Genomic DNA, 12987 nt, shown 5'->3' with positions numbered 1-12987 from the left:
AAAACACAAAATTTATCATATAATTAAACAATATCAGATGAAAGATGGCGATTGTAAAATATGTTAATCACTGAAAAATCAGTAGTTAAAAGAAGTAATTGCATTGTTAAGAATCTTAAGATACCATTTACATAAAAATAACAGGAAATTTTATTTTCAAGAGATTTAGGGTGCGGGAGAAATCAGATGGTAGTGCATGTTCATTAAATCATCATCATGGTAATTTGATCACAGAAACTATTACGATAAAACATCATCATGTTTTTTCTTGCATACTTAACCAGTACCTGAACAATAAATCAAAAGCAAATTACACAGTAAATCGAAAGCTGAAAGGCCAAAAAAAAAAAAGAGTGAAGAAGAGAATCAGATATATGAACTGTCAAACACCATCAAGCATCAAAGAGAAGATGCTTGTAAGACTGGGGCGACAACGAATATCATCATTTTCTTCCTTTTCAGAAACCCATTACAGAATTGTAATAAAATAGATTGTTGATCTAGCACAAAAGGAGAGAGATGAGCTGCCGTGAAAATTTTTGTGGCAGAAGAGGGAAACGAGGGCTTGTTTAAATAGGGATTTCAAGGTTTTAGGTTTTGAAGGTTTCATGGGTTTGTCGGGCCCAAGTTTAGAATCTCTATTAGGTGAATGGGTTATAGTTCATTGGGTTAGCAGCAGGATCGCCATGGGCTTTAGCAATATGACTTGGAAAAAGCCATATTTATAATCATTTTTAAATAATAACATTGGTTATTAAATTATTTTAAAAAAATTAAAATGGTTTTTATTGTAGCTTTTTCTTCAAAAAAATAAATAAATTGAATGTGATCCGGCTAGATTTGGCTTGGTTAACCAAGTCATTAAAGTCAATAAAATATTGCTATGTTACTTAGTCAATGTTTTTTCTAATACCTTTTTATTTATTTATTTTATCTATACCCATTGTGTTTAGTAAAACATGTTATTTTTTAATAAATAACCAATAAAAGCTAGATTTATAATCATTTAAAAAAATAATAAAAAATTATGTTTATTTAAAAAGATAAAAGTAGATCATGGATGATGATAGTAACACCACTAATAAATAATCTCTATTATTATTATTATTATTATTATTATTATTATTATTATTATTATTTTAAATAATCTGGTTATACAAAACATAGTATATTGAGTTGTATTGGTATTTCAAAACATAAAGGACATGTACACAGAAAGTATAAAAATATATTTGATGACGAAGATAATGATATAAAATAAATATAACTTGGAACAATTTTAAAATAAATTTTTATTATTTAAAAATAAAACACACAAAAGAAAATGCCTATCTATCTTAAAATAGTGTAATTTTCTTACAAAAACTTCTTGTTTGAGTCTCCAACATCAAAGAAGACAATGAAATGAAGCAATAACATGTTGGTAACCTTTTTTTTTCTTTTAGCTAGGGTAAGGCAAAGACAAGAGTCGTTTGGCTTTTCAATTGTCATGCAAAATCCATGAGCATCTTTAGCTGGTCTTTTCTACATAAAAGCAGCATGGCACTGTAATGCATTGCAGCCACCTCCTAATAGCTTCTCAAAGAGCACAACAGGGCTAGAACCAACTCCTTTAACATTCACTTTCTTACCTGAATGGTTTCAACAACACACACCAATATGATCATACCATGCAAAATATTTCCAACAAAGTGTGTTAGTCATATGTAGGTCTGTGTTTAACAAAATCATCATGATTTTATATTGATTTTAGAACAGATTTCGATGATGAAACTCTCTTTCGAACACCTGAAACCTTCGCTGTAGAGACAGACTACAACTGGCCATTTATGATGCTGGGTTCATTTCTAAATTGATCGTATGCATTTCTCCGACAAAGGAAAAACAAAACACTTTGGAAACAAAAACCCATGAAGAGGGTCTTCGGATAACAACCTTGAAGGCCTGAAGAACAAAGATTTTATAACAAAAACAAGTCTTGCACGCATTCCAAGTACACAGAACCCACCGATCTAAAGCTGCTTTTCTAAAACCATGTAAACCATAGAATTACAAGAGCATCAAAAAGAAAAGGAAAGAAAAAGTGATTGTATTAAGATGATCAATAGTAGAATTAAGTGTTGGTGTAGTAGAATTAAGTGTTGGTGTAGTTAGTAAATGAATAAAGAAAAGATGTTTATCCCACATTGGAAAGAAACACTCCCTCCTAATGTTTCTAAGTGTGGGTTTTTATTGTGTAGTGAATTAAGCCATGATGGACAAACTCTCTTATTTGGCTTCCTAATGTTATTATATGGATATTTATAATATCAAAAGATAGCATTTGGAACTTGGAACTTAATATGAATAGCCATACTATTTGATGAACAATCATATTATTTCATCAACAATTATATTGTTTGATGAACAATCATAATGTTTCATTAACAATCATATTGTTTGATGAACATTCATACTATTTCATCAATAGTCATATTGTTTGATGAACAGTCATACTGTTTCATCGTTATGTTTCAAATCTATAAAAGCATGTTACTATACAGAAAACATATAGCAATAAAAAAGATATATTCTTTTCTTGGTCTTATATTCTCATTCTTTTAGAGGTTTAGAGGGGTTAGTTGTATCATGGAGGTGTTGTTTCTGTGTGGGACAAATAAACACCTTAAAGATAGTATTTTCACGCCTCTAAGCCAACTCCATATTTGTTTCCATCCTAAATATTCTTAACAATTTTAAAGTGTTTATTTTGATGAAGACAAACATGAATTCTAGCGTCAAAATTGCTAAGGATGTCAAAATTCAACTAGATTGGTTTGATGGTGCAAATTACACAAGATGGATGGACAAGATGATATTCATGCTGACTTCATTAAAGATTTACTACATTCTTGATTTGAATCTATCTGTACTACCTGAACCACAAGAAGATGAATCTGCCACTATTAAGACTGCAAGAGTAAAACATGAAGAAGATAAAGTGCTTTGTCGAGGGTATATATACTCAATACTCTGACCAGTCAACTTTATGACATCTTCTCCAAATTAAAGTCACCAAAAGAAATTGGGGTTACCTTAGAGACACACTATAAGCAAGAAAAATCAGGTTCTGATCATTTTCTTTCTTTAAAATTTTTTTAGTATGAGATTACTAACGATAAGCCAATCATGGATCAAGTTCATGAAATTCAAATGCTGATATCAAAATTTAGTGATTTGGATATCAAAGTTCCTAATTCACTTCAAGTGGGGGCTGTTTTATCAAAACTTCCTCTATCCTGGAATGAATATAGGAAGAAGATGTTGCATTCTACAGACAATTATACTTTTGAACAGTTTCAAACACACTTGCAAATTAAGGTTCAATTTTGTATGCGTGAATTGCAAGCAACAAATTCTAAAGTGAATTTAGTTACTGAAACTGGTTTGACAATGACTCAAAACAATCTGAAAGTGCAAAAGAAAGGAAACAAATTCAAGAAGAAATAAAATGCTAATAAGTAGAGTTTGTTTCCATTGTGGAAATAAAGGGCATTACATAAAAGAGTGCAGATTCAAGAATTTCAATAAGAAAGGTGGTTCTTTCAAAGTGAATATAGTTGAAAAAGATGAAGTCAGGGAGTTAGTTGCCATGGTTTCAAACATTCAAATTGGAATGATTATCGAATTAAATATGGCAACTAATGTTATAAAGACTTCAAATTGGTGGCTGGATTCTGGTGCAACAGTTCATATTTGTAACAACAAAGCATGGTTCAAGACTTATGAAGAATTGAAAAAACCTGAAGATGTCTTGATGGGCAACCATAATTCTGCCAAAGTTTTGGGAAAAGGAACTATTAAGTTGTACTTTACTTCTGGATAAAAATTGTCTTTACTCAATGAGTTTCATGTTCTTGAAATTAGGAAAAACCTTGTATCTGTTAGTCTTTTGAGCAAGAAAGGGTTCAAGATTGTTTTGGAGTCTGATAAAGTTATTGTAACTAAGAGTTGGATGTTTGTGGGAAAGGGTTATTCCTATGATGGCACGTTTAAGTTCAGTATTAATGAAATCAATGTTATTTCTGCTTATATGGTTGAATCTACTTCTCTTCTTTGGCATGCTAGATTAGGACATCTAAATTATAAATATTTGAAATATATGTGTAAGCATTGCTATATTTCATATCAACACAATAACAAAAATAAATGTGGAGTATGTATTCAAGCAAAGATGACAAAGAAGCCTTTTCCTAAAGTAGAAAGGAATTATTAATTACTTGAGTTGGTCCCTTCTGATATATGTGAAATAAATGGTATGTTAACAAGGGGTGGAAAAAGATATTTCATAACTTTCATTGATGATTATTCTCGTTTTACCCATGTTTACTTGTTAAGAACTAAAGATGAAGCCTTTGAAAAATTCAAGGAATTCAAGAAAATGGTAGAAAATCAAAAGGAAAGGCAAATTAGAAGTGATAGAGGTGGAGAATACTTTTCTAAGGAGTTTTTTACATTTTGTGAGGAAAACGGAATAATCCATCAAATGACAGCACCCTATACACCATAACATAATGGACTTACTAAAAGGAAAAATAGGACCTTAGTGGATATGGTCATTACCATGCTTTTGAATGCTAAATTACCAAATAATTTATGGGGTGAAGCCTTATTTACTGCATGTTACATTCATAATAGAGTACTATCTAAAAAATCAAATGTTTCTCCTTATGAAGCATGGAACGGTAGAAAACCAAATCTGAATTATTTTAAAGTGTGGGGGTGTGTAGCTTTTTATAAAAGTTCTGATCCTCAAAGAACAAAATTAGGACCTAGAGGTCTTAAGAGTGTTTTTGTTGGTTATGCACAAAATTCAAAAGCTTATAGACTTTTGGATTTAGAAACTAATGTGATTGTTGAATCTATACATATTGAATTTATCGAATATAAATTCATAAGTGATTCAAATGTGCAAGAATCAAATATAAAAGTAATGACTCCTAGCTCAACGTTAAGTGAAAAACGTAAAAACTTAGAAGTTATAGGTTCTAGTGAACCTAGAAGAAGTCAAAAAGTTAGAAAGAAAAAACATATAGATACAGATTTTATTTCTACTGATTCAATTATATTTTTAGTGAAAGGTGATAGAAATACAATATTAAAAAAGACACCTATGATCTTAAATATAAAAGATGATCCAAAGACATTCGGTCAAGCTATGTCTTCTAGGGATGTTGCTTTTTGGAAAGAAGCGGTAAATGATGAAATGGATTCAATATTGTTTAACAATACTTGGGTCCTGGTAGATTTACCTCGAGGTTCTAAGCCAATAGGATGTAAGTGGGTGTTTAGAAGAAAATACAATACTGATGGTTCCATACAAACCTTCAAGGCAAGATTGGTTGCCAAAGGTTTTACTCAAAAGAAGGGTGTTGATTATTTTGACACTTATTCTTCAGTGGCAAGAATTACATCAATTAGAGTGTTATTTGCATTAGCATCAATTTATAAATTGTATGTTCATCAAATGGATGTAAAGACGGCTTTTCTAAATAGAGATTTAAAGGAAGAAGTGTATATGGAGCAACCTAAGGGTTTTATACTTCCTGAAAATGAAGAAAAAGTTTGTAAATTGGTAAAGTCCTTATATGGTTTAAAACAAGCTCTGAAACAATGGCATGAAAAGTTTGACAAAGCAATTTTGTTGAATGGTTTTCATCACAATGGTGCTGATAAGTGTATGTATTCCAAATTTACAAAAGATTTTAATGTGATTATTTGTCTCTATGTAAATGACATGTTAATATTTAACACCAATATTATTGGAATAGTTGAAACTAAAAGGTATCTCACTTCTATCTTTAAAATGAAAAATCTTGGTGAAGTAGATACAATTTTAGGTATCAAAGTTAAGAAACATAGTAATGGCTATGCACTTAATCAGTCATATTATATTGAGAAAATGCTCGATAAGTTTAAGCATCTCAATATAAAGGAGGCTAATACCCCATTTGACTATAGCATGAAGTTAAATGATTATTGTGATAAAGCGGTAACACAACTAGAATATGCTAGTGCCATTGAAAGTCTTATGTATATTATGCATTGTACAAGACCAGATATAGCTTTTGCTATGTGCAAGTTATCAAGATATACAAACAAGCCGAATACAAATCATTGGAAGGTTAATGCAAGAGTCTTTGGTTACCTAAAAAGAATGATCGATTTAGGCTTGTTTTATTCTGATTTTCCAGCTGTGATGAAAGGATATAGTGATGCAAGTTGGATGACTAGTTCAAATGATAATAAGTCCACATCAGGTCAATGGTGATGAACTAAATATTGAAAGTAAAAAAAAAACTAAATATAAAAAAAACCCAAAAAAGCGATTCAAGTATGCTAGAAGAATTTTATTTGAATGAAAAAAAAAAACAAGTCAAGGCAACATAGGTATTTCCAAATAAGTAAAACAAATCTGAGATTCGAGTCATTGAGTCGTTTGTGTTTCATAAGATCGTTTAATCCAATAACATGTAAAAAAAGGCAACCCTAATTTAATAATATGAAAAATCAAGCAAATCTAAGTGAAACTTCTAAATATGGGCTAATCTTCTAAATTCAAACTCATGAAATCTTAAACCTGAATTCAACAAAGAAGTCCAACTCCTAACTAATTTAATGTGGATCACTGAGTCAACTTGTTTAATAAGCTCAATTATTTTAACAATATGAAAAAAAAAGCAATTCTAATTTATGAAAAACTAAGCAAACCTAACTGAATTTTCTATACTTGCGTTAATCTTCTAAATTTGTAATGCATGAAATCGTATATCATGTTCAATAAAAAAAGTCCAATTCCTAACAAATTTAATGTATTTTATAAGGGCTACATAATCACTAAACTTTGCTTATAAAAATAAAAAGTTCAATGAGGCCCTAAATGTAAGTAAATAAACATTTTGCCATTAAGAGCATTTAAGTAATTCTAATGTATCAAAAAGTAAGAAATGATCAAGTTACCCATTTAAATCAATAATGACCTATAAATTCCATGAAAAGATCTAATTACCTCTCGTAGAATCCTTTGTGTTTTTTTGGTAAGAAAGCCAAACTTGTCCCTCTACTATTCCAATGAATAGTAATTTCTCTCAATCGACAAAAAATTTCCTACAAGACTTAGTTTATGTTAATATTACACAATGTAATGATGATCTTATGGGTTTGATCTTACTGTTTTTCTTTTCTTCTCTTTTTTTTTACCAGGGGTTAATGGTATAGTTGTAAAATCTAGATTGGCTTAACAGTTGATCGACAACCTAGACTGATCCGGGTTAAAAAATATAGAAGAATGGAAAAAACCGGTTAGATTTGTTAAAAATTTGGATTTAACTTGCTGACCTGATCCATTCGGGATAAATCTGGTTGTCAACCTTTTAATCTTTGTTTTTTGAGATCAACCCTCTCGACCCGTGACCTGAATTTACTCCGAGGCAGATTTTACAACTGTGATTAATGGTATAAATATCAACTATCCAAAACTTTTTTTTAAAAAAAAAACCCTAAAAACTAAAAAAGAAAAAAGAAAACAAAACTATACCGGCTGGAGTATTCTGGTCGGTCTAGCGATGCATTCCCATGAGAGAAATTTCAAGAGAAAGTGTTGAGACATCATAGGGCTAAATGACAGTAAATTAGACTCACTCAACTAAATGCCTTTACATTTCAAATATTAGGGGTGGTGTGGTTTGAAAAACTTGTCTCCTTGAAATTGTAGACGACGAACTCTATAATCCCAGAAGATAGAAGACAAACAAGTAACTAGACTAATTCTATAATTTCCTTGTCATCTCAGCAGATGACAATCTGATTTTAACATTTTTCTATTTTCTTGTTTCTTTAATTATATAATTTCAGAGATTGAAGAGTTAATTATAAAAATATTTAGCACGATACGAACACAACAATATTTTAGGAAAAACCACATTAATTCTACTAGTTATGCTCAAGTTCAAAGGAAGGTTATCAATTTTATTTTTCATTGATATATCGAATATGATATATAATTTGCTTGAAATTTAATGGAGAGGGATTTGGATTTCATATGCAAATAGTTTGTCCAAAAATACTAATTAAAATCTTTTTACTAAAAATTCTTCAAATTATTGTCATAAAAAAATGTACCATAAAAACTTAGCTAAGTAAAGTTGTGATATCATATCTAACATCATAATACTTTAATTCAAAGTAAGGTTATCAATTTTATTTTCCATTGATATATCGAATATGATATATAATTTGCTTGAAATTTAATGGAGAGGGATTTGGATTTCATATGCAAATAGTTTGTCCAAAAATACTCATTAAAATCTTTTTACTAAAAATTCTTCAAATTATTGTCATAAAAAATGTACCATAAAAACTTAGCTAAGTAAAGTTGTGATATCATATCTAACATCATAATACTTTAATTATATACATATAAAAAAAATGTTTCAGTTGTATATATTAACTACCATATTGGCCCGTGTTCGGCAATAAGTCAATAATAATTTTTTAAATGAAAAAAAAATATATAAAGAGTATGAAGAATATATTAAGTGTCTTGGGTTTTGTGATAATGTCAGACTCAAAATAGCCTTGGATCTTGCTGCAAAGACGGACTCAATAGCATTGGCTCCATCTTTATTTGGTCCGGTTAGACAAAAGGGGGCCCAACGCTATTAGGTCTTGCAGTCGGGCCAAACCCATTATCTTAAAAAAATAAAATTAGAAATATCTTAAAATATTTTTCTAAAAAAATATATTGAGATAATTTTTTTATTTTATAAAACCTGTCTTTTATATCATCATATCAAAAAAAACTATTTGAAGTAAAGAAAAAAATAAAAAAAATTAAATTTTTTTAAAAGCATTTTGAAAAGCAAAAAACAAACATTCTTAATAAGAAAATTCAACCCAACTTCAAATGAAAAAAATCCACATCATGATGGATTTTCTCACTTGAATAAGGTGCAATATCTTGGTCATCTAAGAAACAAACATGCATCTCTCATTCTATTATAGAATCAGAATTTATTGCTATAGATGCTGCAAGTAAAGAAGCAGAATGACTAAGAAATATGTTGTTTGATATTAAGTTATGGCCACAACTTATGTCAGCTATTTCTTTATACTGCGATAGTGAAGCAACTATGTCTCGAGCTTAGAGTAACATTTACAATGGTAAGTCAAGACATATAAGCATTCAACATTAATATATTCGAGAGTTGATTACAAATGGTGTAATCACCATTGTCCATGTGAAGTCTATGAATAATTTAGCGGATCCGCTCACAAAAGGACTATTTAGAGACATGGTACGAAAAACAACTAATGGAATGGAGTTGAAACCCGTAATTAAAGATACCAGTAACAGGAACCCAACTTCGGATTATCAAGAAGCTAATCTCTTAGTTTAATGGATAATAACAAGTTACTGTTTTGTATCTGTTGGACACTGATAATTAATTTGAGTCCCTATTCTGATAGAATTCAGTGTGTTCTATTATGAAAAGTAGGATGAGCATGAGCTCTTAATAGAATTTAAAGTTCGTGTCTAATGTAATAGAGACATGTATAATTCCACCTATATGAATATAAAAGTGGCGCCGCTTTTGATAAGAGTTAGGGTTTTGTCTTATAAATATTCATGAAAAAAAATTATGATTTTAGCACATGGCCATAATAGTGCTAAACAGTTGTAAACCTCTTTAAGAGTTTGAATAGTATTATGTGTGTAGTATCTTTTATTCTACAACAAAAGTTTTAGTTTAATCTACGGACACTAATAATTTCTGTAGAATTCAAGTTCTAACACTAATTGAAGGTTTAAATTGCAAAATACTTTCTTGTAAGCATAATTCTATCAAGTGAAAAGATCTTCATTACAAACTAGTGGGGGATTATTGGTGTAGTTTGTAAATGAATAAAGAAAAGATGTTTATCCCACATTAGAAAGAAACACTCCCCCCTAATGTTTCCAAGTATGGGTTTCTATTATGTAGTTTAGACCATGATAGGAAGAAAATGCTGCCATTGTAGCAAAATCTTTTTTTTTTTGAAAAAAAAACTATTATTAATATTTGTAGCATGTCATCAATTTTAAGGTATTGATTTTTTTTGGGGTGAAAATTAATCTGAAAAACAATTTAAAAATTAGAAGTTTTTAGTTTGACATTGTGGTTGTTTTTGAAATTATGATTTGATATTTTTTAAATGAAAGTAAAATGAAAATACATTTTAAAAAATAAAAAATTACAATAACACCAAATAAATATTTAATGTGTGTTTGATATTATGGCAATTTTTGTAATTGTGATTTGAAATTTGATGTTTTTAGATAAAAAATAATATAAAATATACTTTAAAAAACAGAAATTACTATAATACCAGACAAATATTTAGTGTGTGTTTAGTATTATGATAATTTTTTTATAATTTTGGTTTGAAAAAAATAGGTTTAGTAAAAGTTATATAATATAGTTTTTTTGAATTAAGGTTTCAATACAGAATTTTAGGTAAGTCGTATAGAAATCATGATGTGTGTTAAAAATATAAAATATTATATTTTAAAAAGTGTATTTGACTTGAAAAGATGCTAAAATAATATATATATATATATATATATATATATATAAATACCCCAAATTTTGTTACTTAATTACATGGCCAAAGTTCAGATTGTTAATTCTTATATTATATCACAAAAAATAGGAATGGACAACAATATCCCTCAAGCGTGACTTAAGGTCGGCACGGATTAGGGTTTCTGAAGCCCTCAAAACCCTCTGCCTATAAAATCTAAAGACACCCCGTTTTTCTCTCTCGAAAACTCTCTACAATATTCGGCTATCAGAAAAAAGAGACCCATAAGGAAACAGAACCCTGATCCAAGATGAGAGCTAAGGTAATTTTCTCTGTATTGTGTTTTGTTTAGATAATCTAGTCTGATAGATGCATTGAGTATCTATCATGTTTGTTTAAATCTCTGCTCCAAGTTCCATTTATTTTGTCTCTTTTTTATTGTTGGAGAAGTTCTTTTTAATCCTGTAATCTAGGGTTTTAGTTTTTGGCTATATGATACAAATATACGTGTTCTTTTCTATTCTAAAACTTGTGGTTTGTTGGGTTACAAAAATACTGGTTTTGCTTTCCTTTCTCTATGCTCAAGAAATTGTCAATAATGTTAAAGACACTGTTTTTATGCTATGTCGAGTTTGCTTGACAATTGTTTTTTTAATATAATTTTGTGGTTTCAGCTTTTTTTCTTGTGTAATTTGGTTTTTCTGATTTAAAATCTACTGAAGCTGTCAAAATCTGGTATCTAGTCAAACATGTAATGGGTTTTTGTGTTTGTGACAGTAGCTGTGTTTGTAGAGGAAAATTTGGCTAATGGAATTTGAATGTTTTCAAATAATGTTAAACTAGGTAGAGGATTCTGTTCTAGAAGTTGGTTGTGCTGTTATTTTGGTGAATGTCTCTAATGGAGAATAGGCAATTTCTATAATTATAGTTCCTTCAAGTTACAAACCAGTAAATAGATAGCTAGTTGGAGGAATCTGTTTTAGAAGTTGATCGTGCTGTTGTTTTGTTGAATGGCAATTTCCATGGTTATGAACTCTTGAAGGCACTATAATTATAGTGCCTTAAAGTTACAAGCTAGTAAATAGGTTATAATTTATCTCACCACTCAGTAACTTCACTCATTATCATGCAATTATGCTAGTTACTAATGTTATTGTGGAATTACAACTCAGAATGTACATTGTTACCTTAAAAGATTTACTAACAAATTAAAAAAAAATACTATTTAAGCTGTAGAGAAACTATTTTTGAGTGATTACAAGCTGGTAAGTATTTATATTAATTTCATTGTAAATATTTTATTATTTTGCTAATTTGAGGACGCTATAAGTATAATGCCTTTAAGTAACCATGGCAAGCCTTAATGATATTAACTGTTTTGTTGTTTTTGTTCTTTTTCAGTGGAAGAAGAAGCGTATGAGGAGGTTGAAGAGGAAGCGCAGAAAGATGAGACAGAGATCCAAGTAAGCTGTGGACTTGGACAATATGGAGCTTTCTGCTGGTATATGTCTTTGATTGCTGGTGGCTTTGTGCTGCATGAAGCTGCGAGAATGAAGGATATGTATTAGGGAATACTTCATTTGTTTCATCATCTAGGGTTTTAAGACCTCCTACTGCAACTAGTTTTCTGCTGGCTTAAATTTTGTGTTGTATTTGACTTGCTTTTGTCTTTAATATTACTTATGAATGGAAATGACCGAAACTTGTTCAATTTAAAGCTAGTTTCATGTTGGAAAATGCTTATTTTTTTGGAAAGAGGATTCTTAAAAAGGAAATTAGTATTTGATTTTTGGTAATCTCATGAAAAAAAATTTAAAAAATATTGTTTAGTATTTGGTTATTTTATGGAAATAATTTATTTGTTTTATATTTTTTTAAGTTTATTAAAAGAATAAAAAATAAATTTTATAAATAAAAAGGTTTAATGAGAATAAAATTGAAAAAAAAAGTTTTATATATTATTTTAAATAAAATAAATAACAATAAAAATAAAAAAATAAAAAAATTGATGAAATTAAAAATAATATAGATAAAAAATAATTATAATTTATAAATTATTTTAAATAAAATAAATAGCAAGGATTAAATCTGATAAATAAAAAATAAATTAAAAAAAATTCAAAATAATATATATAGTAATATTAAATTTGATATAATTAATAAATAACATGATATTTATAAATTTTTTATAATTTTTGGAAAGTATTTTTTTAAGTAATAAAAAAAAAACACCTTTCTAGAAATTAAATTAATATTTTTTAGCTGAAAAATATTTTTTATTGATTAATTTTTTTTATCAACTTTTTTAATAATTTGAAAAGTTATTTTTAAAAAATCAAGAACAAACATATCCTTATTACAGTTATCTTTCATAGATGTGTTTAA

At 28.8% G+C, this 12987-nt stretch overlaps 1 long non-coding RNA gene and 2 other non-coding genes across 3 annotated transcripts; 1 reads left to right on the top strand and 2 right to left on the bottom strand.

The window, feature by feature from the left end:
• Positions 1–176: 176 nt before the first annotated feature.
• Positions 177–268, bottom strand: LOC133681241 (small nucleolar RNA Z195/SNORD33/SNORD32 family). Its single transcript, XR_009836476.1, has one exon. It is a non-coding gene; the product is annotated as a small nucleolar RNA Z195/SNORD33/SNORD32 family (small nucleolar RNA).
• A 95-nt stretch (positions 269–363) lies between these two features.
• On the bottom strand, positions 364–451 carry LOC133681210 (small nucleolar RNA U31b). Its single transcript, XR_009836460.1, has one exon. It is a non-coding gene; the product is annotated as a small nucleolar RNA U31b (small nucleolar RNA).
• Positions 452–10742: 10291 nt separating this feature from the next.
• LOC133695570 (uncharacterized) lies at positions 10743–12319 on the top strand. The gene is made up of 2 exons (XR_009842504.1): positions 10743–10924; positions 12004–12319. It is a non-coding gene; the product is annotated as an uncharacterized LOC133695570 (long non-coding RNA).
• Positions 12320–12987: the final 668 nt, after the last annotated feature.

The sequence above is a fragment of the Populus nigra genome, chromosome 1 (genome assembly GCF_951802175.1).
Source record: "Populus nigra chromosome 1, ddPopNigr1.1, whole genome shotgun sequence".
In the NCBI taxonomy this organism is placed as follows: domain Eukaryota; kingdom Viridiplantae; phylum Streptophyta; class Magnoliopsida; order Malpighiales; family Salicaceae; genus Populus; species Populus nigra.
Note: the sequence above shows the minus strand (reverse complement) of the source record. Positions and strands in the feature narration are given on the sequence as shown.